Source organism: Aethalodelphis obliquidens, unplaced genomic scaffold (genome assembly GCF_003676395.1).
Source record: "Aethalodelphis obliquidens isolate GAN/ISIS:26980383/991018 unplaced genomic scaffold, ASM367639v1 scaffold19, whole genome shotgun sequence".
Lineage (NCBI taxonomy): Eukaryota > Metazoa > Chordata > Mammalia > Artiodactyla > Delphinidae > Aethalodelphis > Aethalodelphis obliquidens.
In genome coordinates this window covers 28,943,103-28,958,679 of record NW_020837963.1, presented here as the reverse complement: position 1 = coordinate 28,958,679, position 15,577 = coordinate 28,943,103, and positions in this window count along the sequence as shown.

The window sequence follows — 15,577 nt, the reverse complement described above, 5'->3', positions numbered from 1 at the left end:
GGCCGCTCCCGCGCCCCCTCCCTGCCGTGACATCACGCCCCAGCCCGCCCGAGCCAGCGCTGGGCCCGGGGGACCAGCGGCCGAGCGCCCGCCCCTCCCCGCGCCGGGCAGCCGCTCGACCGGCCCGCGGGGCGCAACGGGGGGCGGGCGGGGGCGCACCCGGCGCACGGCCCGGCCCGGACGCCTGGGTCCACGCGGGTGTCCTAAGAGAGCCACACTCTGCTTTAATGAGGGGGCGGGGAGGGGGGCCGGAGACGAGGGGGGTGCCGAGAGGGCCCTGCATGCTGAAGTCATTATGTAAAATCGCAGGCTTTCCCTGCTGTGGAAATTTGGAAAAGCGCTTCCACTGGCAGGCCCGAGAAAGGAAATTCCCATCCCGCTAAATTACTAACAGATTGCACGGCAGTCCCGGGACGTGGAGTTATTGTCATTTTTCTTCTGTAAATATCTGAGCGACCCAGATTGCCTGTTGCATGGCGGGCTGGGGGGAGGGGGTGTCTTGGAGAACCGCGAGCCCCTCTCCGGGCTCCCAGCCGCCGGCACCCGGCCCGCCCCAGAGGGCCAGGGGCGGTTTACGGGCGCGACTTCGGGATTTCTAACCGACGGGGGCTGGTCTGAGAACCGAGAGCCGGCGCTCGGGGAAACCTCTCCAACCGGCCCGTTTCACTTTACACTTTCCTCTTTCAGACCCTGCTGCTTCTCCTCGGCGCGGCTCAGCGGCCAAAACGGGACCGTAGTTTCGTGTTGGCCTTGGAGGGAAGGGACTGGAGTGTTTGTTCGGGCGGTTAAAATGTCTGGTGTATAAAAATAATAAATCTATTGCACGACACCCTATGTGGTTTAAAATAAACCCAAAGCAAAAAACTTGTCTGCCGCGGGGACCGGGAGGCCTGCAGGTCGCGCGGGTGGGCACCCTCAACGACTTCACGCCCGGGACCTGGGGAAAGTGGGGTGCGACATTTGACCCCCATCTGTGTGTTTCGCTGCCCCTTGGGCGCGATATTAAACAGTAAGAAGGTGCCCGGCGGGGGCGATACCCGCGTCACCGCTGCCGGTTATCGGTTCATCGCAGCGGCGTCGACCCGACAGGGCTGAAATCCCTTCTTCCGGCTCAGGTCTCCCCTCGGGTGTCTGGTGGGTGTCAGGACACTTTTCGGGTGCCACTACCTGTGGGTCTGCTCCCACCGCGAGAGCCGGGCCTGGCACGCGCCTTGTGCCCCAGGCAAAGGGGGGGAACCCCGCGTGGACACCGGGGCTGGGGGTGGGGGGACCCCACGAGGAGGCTGGAGGCCTAAAAGTGGGACCTCGCGAGGATGCTGAGGCTCGGGGGAGTCGCCAGGACACCGAGGCTGGAGGGACCCCGCGAGGACGACGAGGCTGGGGGGACCCCTCAAGGATGCTGGATGCGGGGCGGGGGCGGAGGCGGGGCGGGGGGGGCCGGGGCGTGCAACAGAGCCGGAAGCCGCCAGGGGGCGCTAGGGTCGGGCCGCCCACGCCCCTCCCTCGCCCCTCCCTTTAAAATGATCTGACCGCTGTACGTTCTGGTGTCCCCAGACCTGGGTGCCAGGGTTCTGCCAGGAGAGTGTGCGTGGAGAGGTCCCGCCCCACTACCGGGACGGGCCAGGAGGAGGGGGCCGAGTCCTTGCCGGGGGCGAAGGGGGGTGTGGAAAGTTGTATGAAAATAAAGACTGACTCTCACCCCCTCCCCTCCGCCCCTCTCGCGCTTTCACACGCGCGCGGGACCGTCTCCCGGTCCTGGAGCCCGCGGGACCCCCTGGGGCCGGGGGCGCCCCTGGGTTGCAGAGGGGCCGAGCTGGGGGCTGTTGGCCGCCACTGCCCCTCCTCCTCTTCCTCCAATAAATAATTTTCACTCCATCCAGAAAAGCTCTTTTCCTGTCTGCTCTCAACGCGCCCCTTATTCCCCCGCCCGGGTGACGGAATCCCCGTCTGTTTCCCTCTGTTTAATTCCGTTGCCGGGACCACGGTGGCCGCGCGCCAGGGCGCAGGGAGTTCCGGGGGCGGCGGCGCAGCTCGGCGGCCAGCGCGCCCCCGTGTCCGCCTCGGGCCGGTCCTGCGGCCACTGCGGGACCACGGGCCTCCGTCCCCGCGGCCGCGGCCCCCCGCGCTCCCCTTCCGCCTCTCCGGCTCCTCGGGCCTCCTCTCGAAGTGTGTTTATAGCTGCTACTAGGAGAGACGTTACACGGGTTTTATTTTAAGGATGGGTGATGACTAACGAAGTTAAAAGGAGCTTAGGACAGAAAACAAGACTATTTTTAGATTACTGTTGTTTCTGTGGATTATTGGGGCAAATACACCCAAAGAAGCTTACCATTTTCAAAGTCGCTTCGGATGCCAAATCCTCTCTCTTGGCGCTCACTTGGGTAATCCATCCCCCCTGCCTAATATTTCCTATAGACTCTGCAGTTGCTTGGGCTTTTGTGTTTAAGCACAACTGCTATGGAGACGCCACCCTCAGTGACGTGGGCGGTCCGGGACCTGGTCAGGAGGACCTGGGAAGCCCTGGCCTGGCTGGAGCTGCCCTGAAGGGGATGCTCTGTCCCCCGCCCTGGGAGCCCCGCTGGGGACCGTCTGGCCCACCTGGCCTGGGGCTTTCCAGCCTCCAGGGAGGCAGCTTCCGTGCACACACTGCACTGGCAGGGGCTCCTGGGCAGGTGCTGGGCCACGGCCCACCCTTTCTTCCTGTTCCTCAGGCCACGGCCCACCCTTTCTTCCTGTTCCTCAGTCGCACACCCAGGCGCCACTTCTTCCTGGTGAAAATCACCTCAAACGTCTGCGGGTTGCACGTGAATGCTTTGTGCTCGCCAGGTCCACGCGGTGAGCCCGGCAGTGGCCAGCTTGACGTTCTCCCATTTGGAAACACCTTGGGCACCTGAATCCTCTATAAGGGGCAGGTGTGCGTTCTTCCTGCAGGCAGCGAGAAGCACACGGACTGAACAGAGGCGCTGGCAGGTGCGCTTGGGGACAGCGGCAACTAGCCAGAGGGTGGAGACTGGCATGACGTTAAAAATCAGAATTGTGAAGAGGGTATTTACTTCTAAGTAAACTTAGCTGAGGTGGTTTTCAAAAAGCCAGCGGCAGTGCACCTCCAGGTCGTGGCTGAAGTTGAGAAAGACGGGGCTGCACACCTGTGTCAGCCCCTCCGGACGTCCCGCTTCGGTCTGACGTGTCCTTAGAGGTCCATGGATTTAGGGCTTGGAAGTTTACACTGTGCGTTTACTTGTGAAATCGCTCTTTAATCCACCCCTCTTCCCTGGAACGGTGCAGGGGCCTCCTTCGTCTCCCGAGCACGCACTCCAAGCACCACCACCAGGTCTAAAGCCTCAGTCATCAGTCAGTCACCTCCCCTGAGCACAGCTCTCAGCGTGGCTCCTGCTGTCCCTCCCCCTCCCCCCCCTCCCTGCCACCCACCCTGAGTCTCAGCCTCACCCCCACCAACGCCCAGAGCCCTCCTCCAGTCCACCTGCCCCCCCTCCCCGGGTCCTTATCACCGTCTGAAACATCTTTGCCCACCTCCGTAGCCCCTCGCACTGCCGTCCAGTGTGGTGGCCTTGGACAGCCGAGTCTGCTCTATAGCCTAAAACATCCTCCCTGGAGAACGTTCCACGTGACCTCGAGAGGAATGTGTGTCCCGCTGTGGCGGGGTGGCACGTCCGAAGCACGTCTGCAGGCCTCGTTGCTTCACGCTGTGGCTCAAGCCTTCTGCTTCCTGGTTGGCTTCCGTCTGGCCGTTACGTCCGTTATCGACAGTGGGGTATTGACGCCTCCACCTGTCGCTGTAGGACCATCTATTTCTCCCTTCCTTCCATCAGATTTGCTTCATATATTTTGGAGCTCGGCTGTTAGATGCACATGTTTCTAACTGTTATGTCTTCCTGATGGATTGGCTCTGTTATCATTACGAAACATCCCTCTTTATTTGTAATAACACTTGTTGTGTTAAAGCCTATCTTGTCTGACATCGGTGCAGCCATTCCAGCCCTCCCGCACTTGTTCTCTGCATAGTATACTTTTCCACCCCTTTAGTCCATTCGTGCCTTGAATCTAAAGTGTGCCTCTTACAGCCAGCTGCAAGTTGGATCACCTTGTTTTTCGTCCAGTTTGACAATCTCTGCCTTTTTATTAGCTTGTTAAATTCATCCACACTTAACGTGATCGTTGATATCGTTGGGTTTATGTCTGCCATTTCATTTTTCCTGTTTCTCATGTTTCTCGTGTCTGTTCTGTTCCTCCGTTCTCCTTTATCGCTTTCTTTATGTTAAGTGAATGTTGTCTCATGCAGCATTATGAATTCTTTAATGATTTTTACCGTTTCCAAAGTTATTTCCTTAGTGGTCGTTCTAGGGTTTACCACTTACATTTTAACATCACAATCAGGTTAATTCCAGTGATATCCATAAACATTAATCTCATGTGGGTTTATTCCTTTTTCCCCTGTTTATGGCATTATGTTACTTACACGACCAATAGCAATGCTGCAAACTCAGCGGACTCTGCAAGCGCGCTTCCTTTACCACCTGTAGTCAATTCCTCCAGCCCAGCTCTGCTCCAGCCACTTCCTTGGTACTGTTATTGATGAAAATATTACACATGTATTACATTTCCACTGGTAATAGGCCTGCCATTACATTATATCTATGTAATTTTATACAATTGCTTTTTAAATCAGTTATTAGAACACAGGAGGAAACTATACATTTGCGCTGCCTTATGCAGTGACCTGCTTACCTTAACAGCACTCTGTTTTTCCTCATGTGGATTCAGTTTCCGTCTGGGGTCGTGTGCTTTCAACCTGAAGAACGTCCTTTACTTCTCGTAAAAGGTGGATCTGCCAGCAGCCACTTCTCAGTTTTTGTGTATCTGGGAAGATCTTCATTTCACCCTCATTTTTGAAAGACAGCTTTGCTGAGTATGGGATCCTTGGTTGACAGTTTCTTTGTTTCCTTTGAGCACTTGGGATGTGTCAGCCACTGCCTTCCGGCCTGCGGTGTCTCTGCGGAAGGCCAGTCTCATTTGGAGGCAGTCCTACCGGGGGCCCCTTGAAGGGACCACACTCTCCTCTTGCTGCTCTCAGGATGTTCTCCTCGCTGTGGTTCTCAGCACCTTCACTGTGATGCAGGTCTCTCCTGGCATGGAACCACCCTCACACGTGGGGGCGAGGGCTCTGGGGGTCCTGGCGTTCTCAAGGTACAGCCTCCGTTCCACTGCAGGAGTGGGGGCTGCATGGGAGCAGGTGTCCCTCTTCCCAGCCGCACTCCCCGGGGACTCAGCCCACGGGATCAGGGAGCCCCGCGTTGGTGGCTGCAGCCTCTAGACTGGAGCCCCCTCCTCGCTGAGCTGGGACGCTGGGGGAGTCTCGGTTCAAATACCAAAGACTCTCCTTTTTAAAGCAGTTCCCGTAGATTTTCTTGAATAGATGTTTCTTTTGCCATTTTGTCCTTAGGAGCATTTGCAGAGGCTTTGAATGGTTGTTTTCTTTTAGATGATTTTCTGCGTTTTCACTATGAAGCAGGTCAGCTGAGCTCATGCTTGCAGTGCAGAAGTTGACGTGGCGTCTGCATTGCAGCCCCGCGCGGCACCCAGGGGAGCCGTCATCGAGGCCTTCAGCTCGTGGGCTGTGGTGAGGGTTAAAGGAGGCCCTGCCCGCTTTCCTCGGTGACCGGCCCCCAGCCGCTCAACGAACGTGATGAACATCTCAGAGCCAGAGTGTCCTGGGCCGGATTGCATCTTCCAAGGAGGCGCTGGAGCCCTGACCCCTGGTACCTGTGAGTGGACCGAACGTGGAAACAGGGTCCTTGCAGATGGGATCAGTGAAGAGGAGGTCATTACGTGGCCTGACCCAACGTGGCCGTCATCCTCATGAGAGAGAAGGTTGACGGGGCAGCGACACGGGAGTGCCCCTGAGGACGCCAGCACTACCGGCCCCTGGGAGAGGCAGGAGGACCCTGCCCTGGAGCCTAGGAGGGAGCGCGGCCCTGCCGGTGCCCTGACCCTGCACTTCCGGGGCTGTGAGAGAATATTGTTCTGTCAGCTTGAGGCCCCAGTTCGTGGTACTTTGCTCGGCGGCTCCAGGGAACAAACTCAAAGGCTGGGTGGTGTGTGTTTCCTTCCGGGAGCCCGGCTGACGGCCCGCTGGGGGCCCTCCTGACCCACTGCCGGGCTGGTGGCCGTGGTGCCACCCCAGGCCCCTCTTCTCCCCACGGTACCCCCGTCAGGCAACTTCGCCCGGGGACCCCTCCGTGTGGGCCGTGGGCTGCCCTGCTCCCCTTGGGACTCAGCTCCTGGGGGCCGTGGGGGGGTGGGCCCCCGGCTCTGAGGCCCCCCCGGTAGCCGTGCCCACTGGGCCCGCGAGGAAGGCACGGCCGCAGGCGGATTCCTGGGCGGTTTGATCACCTGGACCCAGAGGCACCTGAAAGCCCAACTCCGGGTTCCTCACGAGGGGAGGAGACCCCTCCCCTCTCTCGCTGCCTCCGTCTATTCTGCTGTGGGGTTCGGCCTCAGCTAGAACCCCAGGCCACACAGGAGCCGCCGCTGGCACCCGGGCTCTGCCCCTGCCCTGCAAGGCCCGAGAGGGACCGGCAGCTTCGGAGGCGGATGCAGACGGATGGGTGAGGGCGGAGGCTGCGAGCGCCCCGCTGAGCAGAGTCCTCGAGCTTCACGTCGGCTCTCTTGGGAAACCTGCCGGAGCTCCCCCTGCCCTGAGCCCCGGGCGGCTGCCTCGCGCCCTCCCTGCCAGCCTCAGGCCAGCTGCGGGCTTGGTGAGCCCTGTCCTTTATTTCTGAGAAGTCGGAGGACGTGCGGAAGAGAAGGGCACTCAGCTCCCCTGTTTAGCCGTCGCGGCGTCTGCTCTGGCCACCGACCTGGCCGGAGGGGACTAGGTTCCACCTCTTGTTTCTGGCGAGTGTCGGGGTCTGCATCTGGGAGCTCACAATGCTTTCCTTTTGTGAAAGAGTAAGAGGAATAATAGTAACAGTTTTCTGGCGGCAAATTTGCTAAATTAGGCAGCAACCCAGGGCGCGCCGCTTTCACCCCAGCCTTAGACGGGGAGGCTGCCGAGTCCCTGTCTCTGCGGTGCAGTTTTCGGGGGTGGGTGCACAGGCCAGCCGCCCCTCCCGGGCCCAGGGCTCCGACCCCGCGGCGAGGTGGAATCTGCCCATGGCTTGGGGCTGCCGGGCTTCCCAAACTATTTTTAAAGTGTCTTTGGTTCAATAAAGCTCTAAACAAGTTCTGCCAGCCACTTTTTCCATTAATTTCTAAACCGGAGTGAATTTCAAGGGACATTTAATCCACGTGCTTCTGATTCATTTACACTCAGCTCGCTGCGATGCCGTGTTGAGCTGTTTGATTCTGAAGCACAGGCGGCTTTCTACAAGCCTGCTTGGCCTTTTTTCCTTCTTGGAAACAGGAAGTGGCATCTTGCCAGCGTGTAAATGGACGCGATCCCTCAGTGACGATGCTGTTTCAAACCCACACCCAAGAGCCTGGGGCTGTTGCAGGGCCCTGGGCTGCTGGGTCCCCAGGCGGGTGGGGGAATGGGGCTGACACCCCCTCACAGCCCTCTGGCTGTCCCCCATTTGGGCCTCAGGTACCCAGACAGCAAGAGAGCCTGTACTGTATTGTCTCTTTAAAACTTGTGTCAATACTCATAACAGAAATTTACCATCTTAACCATTTTTAGTGTACAGTTCACTGGCGTTAAGTACCTTCACACTGTCACCAGCATCCGTCTCCAGAGCCTTCTCATCTTCCCAAACTGACACTCGGCCTCCGAGCGCCTCCGCTCCCGCCCTTCCCCACCGTCGCTCTGTCTGACTTCGCCTGCTTAGCCCAGGCCCCTCGTGTAAGTGGAATCACACAGGATTCGTCCTTTCGGGACGGCTTATTTCACTCAGCATCATGTCCTCAAGGTCCAGGCGGGCTGTACCAGGGTGAGAGTTTCCTCCCCTTCGAGGCTAAATCAGATTCTGTCGTGCGCAGGGGCCACGTTGTCCTCCGCGCTCGTCCGTGGACGGGTGTTTGGGTCGTGTCCACCTTTCAGCGGTGGAAGCGGTGCTGGCCTGACTGTGGGTGCGGACTCCCCGAGACCCTGCCTTCGGTCTCTGGGCGACACGCCCAGACGTGGGGTTTCTGGACCCTACGGTGCTCCTGAGTTGGGCTCTTCGAGGGACCAGTGGCCTGTGCTTGGTTTGTACGTGGCATCGCGGTGGCCGCTCTGGACAGGTTCTCAACAACTTCCCTCCGGGGGTCTGCGCTCCGGTGAGACCTCCAGGCTGGTGGCCAGACCTCGGCAGCGCCTGGGGCAGCAGGGAGGGCGGCGGGGGGCCTCCAGGCCAGGCACCTGGGGTGCAGTCAGCTCCAGGCTGGAGGTGCTCCAAAGAAGACACAGCGCCCGTCCCAGTGCAGGTGGAGAACCAAGGCCTCTGGGGCCCAAGGACAAAGGGCGTGGCCACAGCCTCGCGGGCTCTGGGCCTGGGGGAGCAAAGAAATAACCCGGGGGTTCTCTCGTCCCCATCAGGAGTGGCTCTATGGCTGGGCCCCCCTCTGTCTCCCTGTCTCTGTCCCTCCCTCGTCATCGTTGTTGGTTTTTTTTTCAATTTATTTTTTATTTATATTATTTTTATTTTTGGCCGTGTTGGGTCTCTGTTGCTGCGCGTGGGCTTTTCTCTAGTTGTGGCGAGCGGGGGCTACTTTTTGTTGTGGTGCGTGGGCTTCTCATTGCGGTGGCTTCTCTTGTTGCGGAGCACGGGCTCTAGGTGCGCAGGCTCAGTAGTTGTGGCTCACGGGCTCTAGGCGTGCAGGCTTCAGTAGTTGCGGCTCGCAGGCTGTAAAGCACAGGCTCAGCAGTTGTGGCGCACAGGCTCAGCAGTTGTGGCTCACGGGCTTAGTTGCTCCGCGGCACGTGGGATCCTCCCAGACCAGGGCTCGAACCCGTGTCCCCTGTGTTGGCAGGCGGATTCCTAACCACTGCGCCACCAGGGAAGCCCCCGTCACTGCTCTTTAATGATGAACGTAGCCGTGCTCTCGGCTGTGGTCCTCACAGGGTGTCCTCCTGATCTGGTCACGCTGGGCACCAGGCTGCCGGGTGGGCTGGGCCTTGGTTGCCCTACTGGGCAGTGTGACGGGGCCCTTGATGGCCCCTGTGTCCCGGGCGAGGGCTCTGCAGCCGAGTGGCTCACCCACCAGCCTGGTGGATACGGTTGCTGAAATGGCTACAGGTTCCCACCAGGCTCACCAGCTGGGTGTCCACCCGCCGTCCACCTTCCCCAGTTTCCTCCTGAGGACCCACGTGGGTGCCCCGAGCTGGAGGCTCCGGAAGCAGGGTCCCTGGGCCGAGGGCAGCACGTCCTGCAGACCGCTAGGGCCACGTGCTGGGGTGGGAGGGTGGGGAGCCCCCAGGGAGGGTTAGCAACGCTGGCCACGCCTGGCATCCCTCACATCCTGGTGGCCTGTCACCCTGCGAGCACTGCGTCTGGATCCAACCAGCCTGAGCCTGGCCCCGGGTCCCGGCACCGGGCAGCCGCTGCGCCCGTCACCTTCCGCGCCCCCCGTGGGCTCCACCCCCGGGCCCACCCCTCCAGCCTGCACCGGGAGACCCGGCTCGGCCGCCAGCTGCCCGAACCCCGACCCGCACGGCACATGGAGCTCGGCTTGCCCGGGTCACCTGCCTCCTTCTTGCTGCCATTTCAGCTTCTTCTCATTTTGTCACAAATTGGGGGGATGGTCGGGGGCAGAGAGAACTCCTGAGGGGCGGGGTGGCATCAGTCCGAATGTTGCAGCGATTTCAGGGGGGCGGGATCCACAGCCCTGCATGTGTGCCCACGTGGGGTGGCAGGCGGTGGGCAGGAGGGTCCCCGGCACCCCCAGGACGCCCTGCTGCTAGGAGGTGGCCCCCCTCAGGTCGCGGGGGGAGCCCCTCACCCCTGCCGAGGGGCTCCCACCACAGGCTTCACGCCCAGAGGCGGCGGGGGGTGGGACGGCCAGCTGGGGACCTCACAGCCCCGCCATCGGCACGGGCTCCAGGCGGCCGGGCAGTGGGACCTCAGGGCTGGGCCGAGGACACAGGGTGGCCGGGGAGTGGGAGGTTCGCCCCGGAGCCCCCCAGGCTCCCAGGGTCCTGGCACCGGGGCGGTGGCGCCTGACCCAAGGGGCCCATCCAGTCTGCTGGGCACGCGCGCCTCACATCCCGCCAAGTGGGGCCTGGAAGTGGGAGCGCTGAGCTCGAGCTGGTGGCCGCGCGGGACGCACCCACCACCTGTGGGCCATCACCTCCGTCAGGAAGCTGGCGGCTCTTCCCGAGGGGCCTCGGCACCGTGACAGTGACGCAGCCTCACGACCTTCGGGGACTGAAAACCACAGATCCTTAGAGAGAAACAGGAGCTGCTCCGAGGACATCAGTGAGACGTGTGGCTGGAGGGTGACGACGGTGTCCAGGACCTCCTCGGGACCTGCCGCAGGGCAGGTGCTCAGGCCGGGCCCGGGGCGGGCAGGTAAACGCGACATTTGCTGGTTCCTCTGTTCTGTGGTTTCGGATGAGCGTGGAACTTACCAGCTGGAGCGGGGGCCTCACCCAGGCTCATGGGCCAGGAGGCTGCACGCCGAGCTGGGAGACGTCGCCCCATTCGGGCTGTGGGTCTGGGGGCGCAGCGGCCTTCCTCTCCTGTTTGAGGAAAACAGTAAGAAGGATAGCACCCCTTGTCCTGGGGCGAGACCCAAAGTCGTCGTCACGGCAACAGCCTCCAGACGCCCAGAGGACCCCCGCTCCCCTCGGAGCGACAGTCAGGGCCACTCAGGACGGGAGGACGTCGGGACTGAGGGGACGTCCCACAGTGCAGCTCACCTGTGTGTGGACGGTACCCCCTGCAGTTGTGCCCAGAAGCCCCCAGCTTTACAGAAACCCCCGGCGGCTCCCGGGAGCCAACAGGTTAAAGGCCGAGGCTCCACTCAGCCACGCAGGCGTCTGACTTTTCTCAAGATCCAGCTCCTCGGGGTCGGGTGGCAGGGCTGGGTGCCCGGCACAGTGTGGCCGCGAGGGCGCAGCCCGCACCCTGGCACCTGATTCCATCACAGACTAAAACCGTCTCAGTGCCTGGCTGGCGCTTTCTCTGCACCTTCGGGTCAGGAAGAGACTGGACCCCTTGCATGACACCAAGTCACTCCGAGTCAACACTGCTGAGGCGTCCCGCACCCGCTGCAGGTCACCCGGGATCGCAGGACTTGGGAGGAGTCTTTGCAGATGGGCTCGGTCACGATGAGGCTGTCCCGGAGCGAGGCCCCACCCACTGGCCGGCGTCGTCAGAAAACCCGGGGCTTTGGACACAGACACGCGGGGGGTGGTGGGGCTGAGGGCGCGGGCACAGGTCGGCGGAGCGCCGCGGCCACAGCCAGGAGCGCAGCAGGCCAGGCGGGGAGAGGCAGGCGGGGCCCCTGAGCCTGGGAGGGAGGGCGGCCCTGGACACCGTCTCACGCCGACTCCCGGCCTCCAGAACCGAGGGGGTGAACCTCCGTCCTTCCACCTGGCTGGCGGTGCTTTGTCTGGGGGCCCCTTCCCAGGACGTTGGGGGTCGTGGCTGGGACGACGGCCCCTCAGGCTCTGCTGAGGGCATCGTGTCGAGTGAACACGGAAGGGGCTCTGCTGGGCTGCGGGGGGCGAGGGGGCCCGTCCGCGCCCGGGAACCGGGAGCCCCTCCCGCAGGGCCCTGTGTAGTGGTAGCCTGGCGTCCCCCGCGCCGCTCCCCTGCCGGTTCTGGCCTTTTCTTCATCCTTTGCACAGGTCGTGTCTGATCGTCGGCCCAGAGGGTCCAAAGTTCTGCCCAGGCCTCAGCCCGGCGCCTTCTGGCCGCGAATCCGGCTCTGCCTCCGGAACTGACTGGCCACCCCGCCAGGTGGACAGACATGGAGCTCCAGGCGGCCCGAGGAGGGGCCCAGATGGATGGGCCCAGATGGATGACCGATGCGGGCGCCGGCTGCCACGTGTCCCGGGGCGGCCCGCGGTGGGCGGAGCCTCCTGCGACCCTGGGGGCCCGGTAGCAGCCACGTCACGCCCGTCCCCCGGGGCTCAGAGCCGTCCACGGTGTCCCTCCCGCCCCCCCGCGGCCGGCAGAGGGGACGGGAGAGGCAGGCGGGGGCCGTCCACGTCCACAAGTGCCCTCAAGGCGCCCCTGCAGCGCGCTAGGCCTGGCGTCTGCGGCCTCCCGTCCTCCCTGAGCCGTGAGGGCCCCGGGACCCCGAAAGCGGCGCGGGGACGGGCTGCGGCTGCAGCTGCGGAGCCCAGGCGGCCAGTTCCGGGAGGAGCCTTGGAAAAGGGCACCGGGGCTGGAGTGGGGCTGTTCTCTGGTTTTAAAAATTGGGAAAATCCTGCAGCTCAGGGAGGACTGTTTTCAGACCTCGGTCCTCCTGGGCCCCGCGGTTCCGCTCAGCCGTCGTCTCCGAGGCCCAAGGCCCCAGAGCCTTCCGGGCCCACCGGGAGCCCCCCTCCACTGGGACGGGGGCAGGAGCCGCGGGGCCGCTGGCGGGGTCTTCCCGGGAGGACGGAGGGAGGTGCCGCCTGGGCTTTACTATGAGGAGGTACCCCGGGCCCCACGCAGGCAGAGTGGACGCCGCGCGGACACAAACGCCCGGGTGAAGGCAGGTTCTTCAAGGCGACGAACCCCGGCCCCTCAGGGAATCACACTTTCTGGGCTCGGCTGTTCCAGCCCAAGGAGCCTAAGAGCCCAGGCATCAGCCTGGACCCTGCGGGCCGTGGGCGGCATTTCTTAGCTTCCAGCGCCGCCTGCTGGAATCTCCCGGAATTACAGCTTCTCCCCAGGGCGCGGTGGCCGAGGCGTTTCCTGTTTATCGGAGCCCAGCCAGGCGGCCGGAGCTCGGCTGAGCAGGGCCCACTGGGCCCCAAAGTGCCCGGCGACTGCGGGATCGCAGGGGAGCAGCCACCGCACCCCCTTCCTGAGGACACAAACCGATACGACCTGCCCGCCGTGCCCCGGGCCCGTCCCAGCCCTGCCCAGAAGCTCGGGGCGCGGGCTCCCCGACCAGCTCCCCACGGCTGGGAGAGAGGGCCACGAGGAACCTTCCCGACCGGAGGGCTCAGACCAGGATTTACTGGGAAGTCGGGGAGCCCAGCACGGTCCTCCTCGCATGGACAGCCAGCTTCCCGAGTCTAAATCATTCCAAGATAAAGAGCTTTCAGGAGAGAACATGCAGGAAGGTCCCGTCCAGGTGTGGACCCGCCCAGCGGCGCCCCAGGGTCCCGCCTGTTTGGGGGACACAGGATTGTTTCCTGAGCGAGGGGCTGGGCTGTGTTGAGGGGCTTGGGGCTGCTGGCCTGACTGTGGGGACCTGGCCGGGGGACCAAGTGGCAGTGAAGGACCCTCCCCCTCCCCGAGGCCGAGGCATGTCTGGGATCGAGGACACGCCAGGCCCGTCCTCTGGCCACGGTGTCCCCAGGGGGCCCGCGTGCAGGAAGCGGGGGTGTGGTTGCGGTGGCTGCAGGGGAACACAGCCTGACCCTGTGCCCGAGAGCCCCGGAGTCCCCGCCCAGCCCTTACCTGCACGGGGTGGGGATGCTGCCATGGGCCAGGTGGGGAATCCCTTAAACCTCCCCAAGCCTCAGTCTCCGCATCCCTTATTGTCTGTCCGGCGCTGTCCTGGGATGGGTCAAGGCCGGGGGCGCCAGGGCACTGAGTCACCGGGGCAGTGACCTCCCCCCCCAAGGCGTGGCCTGGTAGGCCGAGTGGACAGACCGAGGCCGCGTCCAGGGGGATGATGCTGGGTTCGAGCGGGTGACCCCTTCCCAGGGCCCGGGCTGGGCCTCTCGCGCGTTCTGGGGTACTCAGAGCCTGAGGGGGTGGAGGGGCCCCAGCTCTGTTCGAGGTCCTGCCCTTGGGCCATCTGGGGTTCTGGTGGGACGGGGTGACAAGACAGCAAGACCAGTCCCTGGTCCGCAGAGCACAGGGGCCTTTCCAGGGCCTCTTGGTGGAGCGAGGGAGGGGGCCCAGCAGGAGGGCTCCCAGGGACCCCCGGACAGGACGTGGGGACACGCCTGCACCCACGTGGCTCAGGGGACGGGCTTGAGGTGCAGGGAGCTCCGGCCACCCTCCCACGGGGCGGGGGGTGCACTCCTTGGTGGGGGGGTCCCTGAGCCCTCCCACAGCAGGAGGCCCAGCAGGGCCCGGGCAGGCGACGCAGGCCGTCCCAGCTGGAAGGAGCAGAGGCCACTTCCGCAGCCCACACCCCCGTCCCCCGGGGCGCCACCGGGCGAGTTCACAGGCTCGGCGGACACAGTGCAGCCCTGACTCAGAGACACTGATGACGGTCACGAGTCTGGAATAGGACGGGGCCACCTCCAGGGGCTGCGGAAGAGCCGTTCACCCCCCCCCCCCACCCCCTCATCCCTCCACTCGCCCCTCCACTCGTCATCCACCTGCCCACTCTTCCTCCACTTGTCCATCTGACCCCCCCCCATCCGTCTACGTCACACAGTAATGGGGGCCAGTGGCGTCTAGGCTCTTGGGGACACGGTGGTGGAGACTGGGCCCTCCTCACACCCACCGTGCCCTCCCTCCGTCACCAGCGGTCCCCACACGCAGGTACAAACTACAGACCGGACCTGGGCTCTCAGGGAGAACGCCCGCCCGCCCGCCGCTGCGTCAGCTTCACATCCTCTGAAGGGCGCACCTACCGGCCTGCAAACAGCCCCTGCCTCCTGGTCGCCTGCGTCCTGTCACCCCTTCCCTCACGGCCGGCCGCGGCCGTGCTCACTCTGCACGAGGGCCTTCCAGCCCCTTCCACCCCCAGGCGCCCCCTCCTGGCCCCTCCAAGGCAGGGAGTCCGTCCACCTGCCCCCGTCAGGCCTCGTAGGTGAGCGCCCAACCCCTGGTGAGACGTCCAGGATTTCTCAGGGCACGTGGCTGGCACAGCCCATGAGCCCGCCTCGCCTGTCCCCTTTCAGCCCCTCCGGCCTCCCCCAGGTCCCCCTTGGGTCCTGAGCACAAGCTCCTCCCTTGGCCCCAGATCCCTGCAAACCCGCAGCTCTGCGAGGAGCTGAAACAGCGACGCCCGGTGGGCAGGGGAGGACCGGCCACCTGGGAGGTGCTGGTGGGACAGTCTGAGCAGCTCTGGGCATCACCCCTCCTCCTCTGGGACCCAGCCCTGGGGGCCTCGGGCACACCGAGGGTCCCAGCACACCGCTCAGACCCCGGGCAGCTCCCAGCGGTGGAGCCGCTGCCCACCCAGAAGTGCCCCTTGAACAAAAGAACTCGGTTGTTCAGGAAAGCGTTTTTCCAGCCCAGCATCAGTGAGGCGCTGCGCCCACAGCCGGGGGGGCCCAGGCGGCCGGAGCCAGGCGCTAACGAGGTGTGCAGTTGTGTGATTTCACAAATGTCGAAAGGATGGGAACTCAGAAACGGGCTTGACTAACAGCAGAGCCTCGGGACGTACCTGAGTTGCTGCCGTGGACTTACGGGCAAATGCCCCGCCCTGCGCCACGTGGCTGCCGTGGGCGCCGACGGGACCAGCGTGGCCCGCGGGAGGGGCAGGCGGGGAGGGAGCGGCACAGACACGGGCC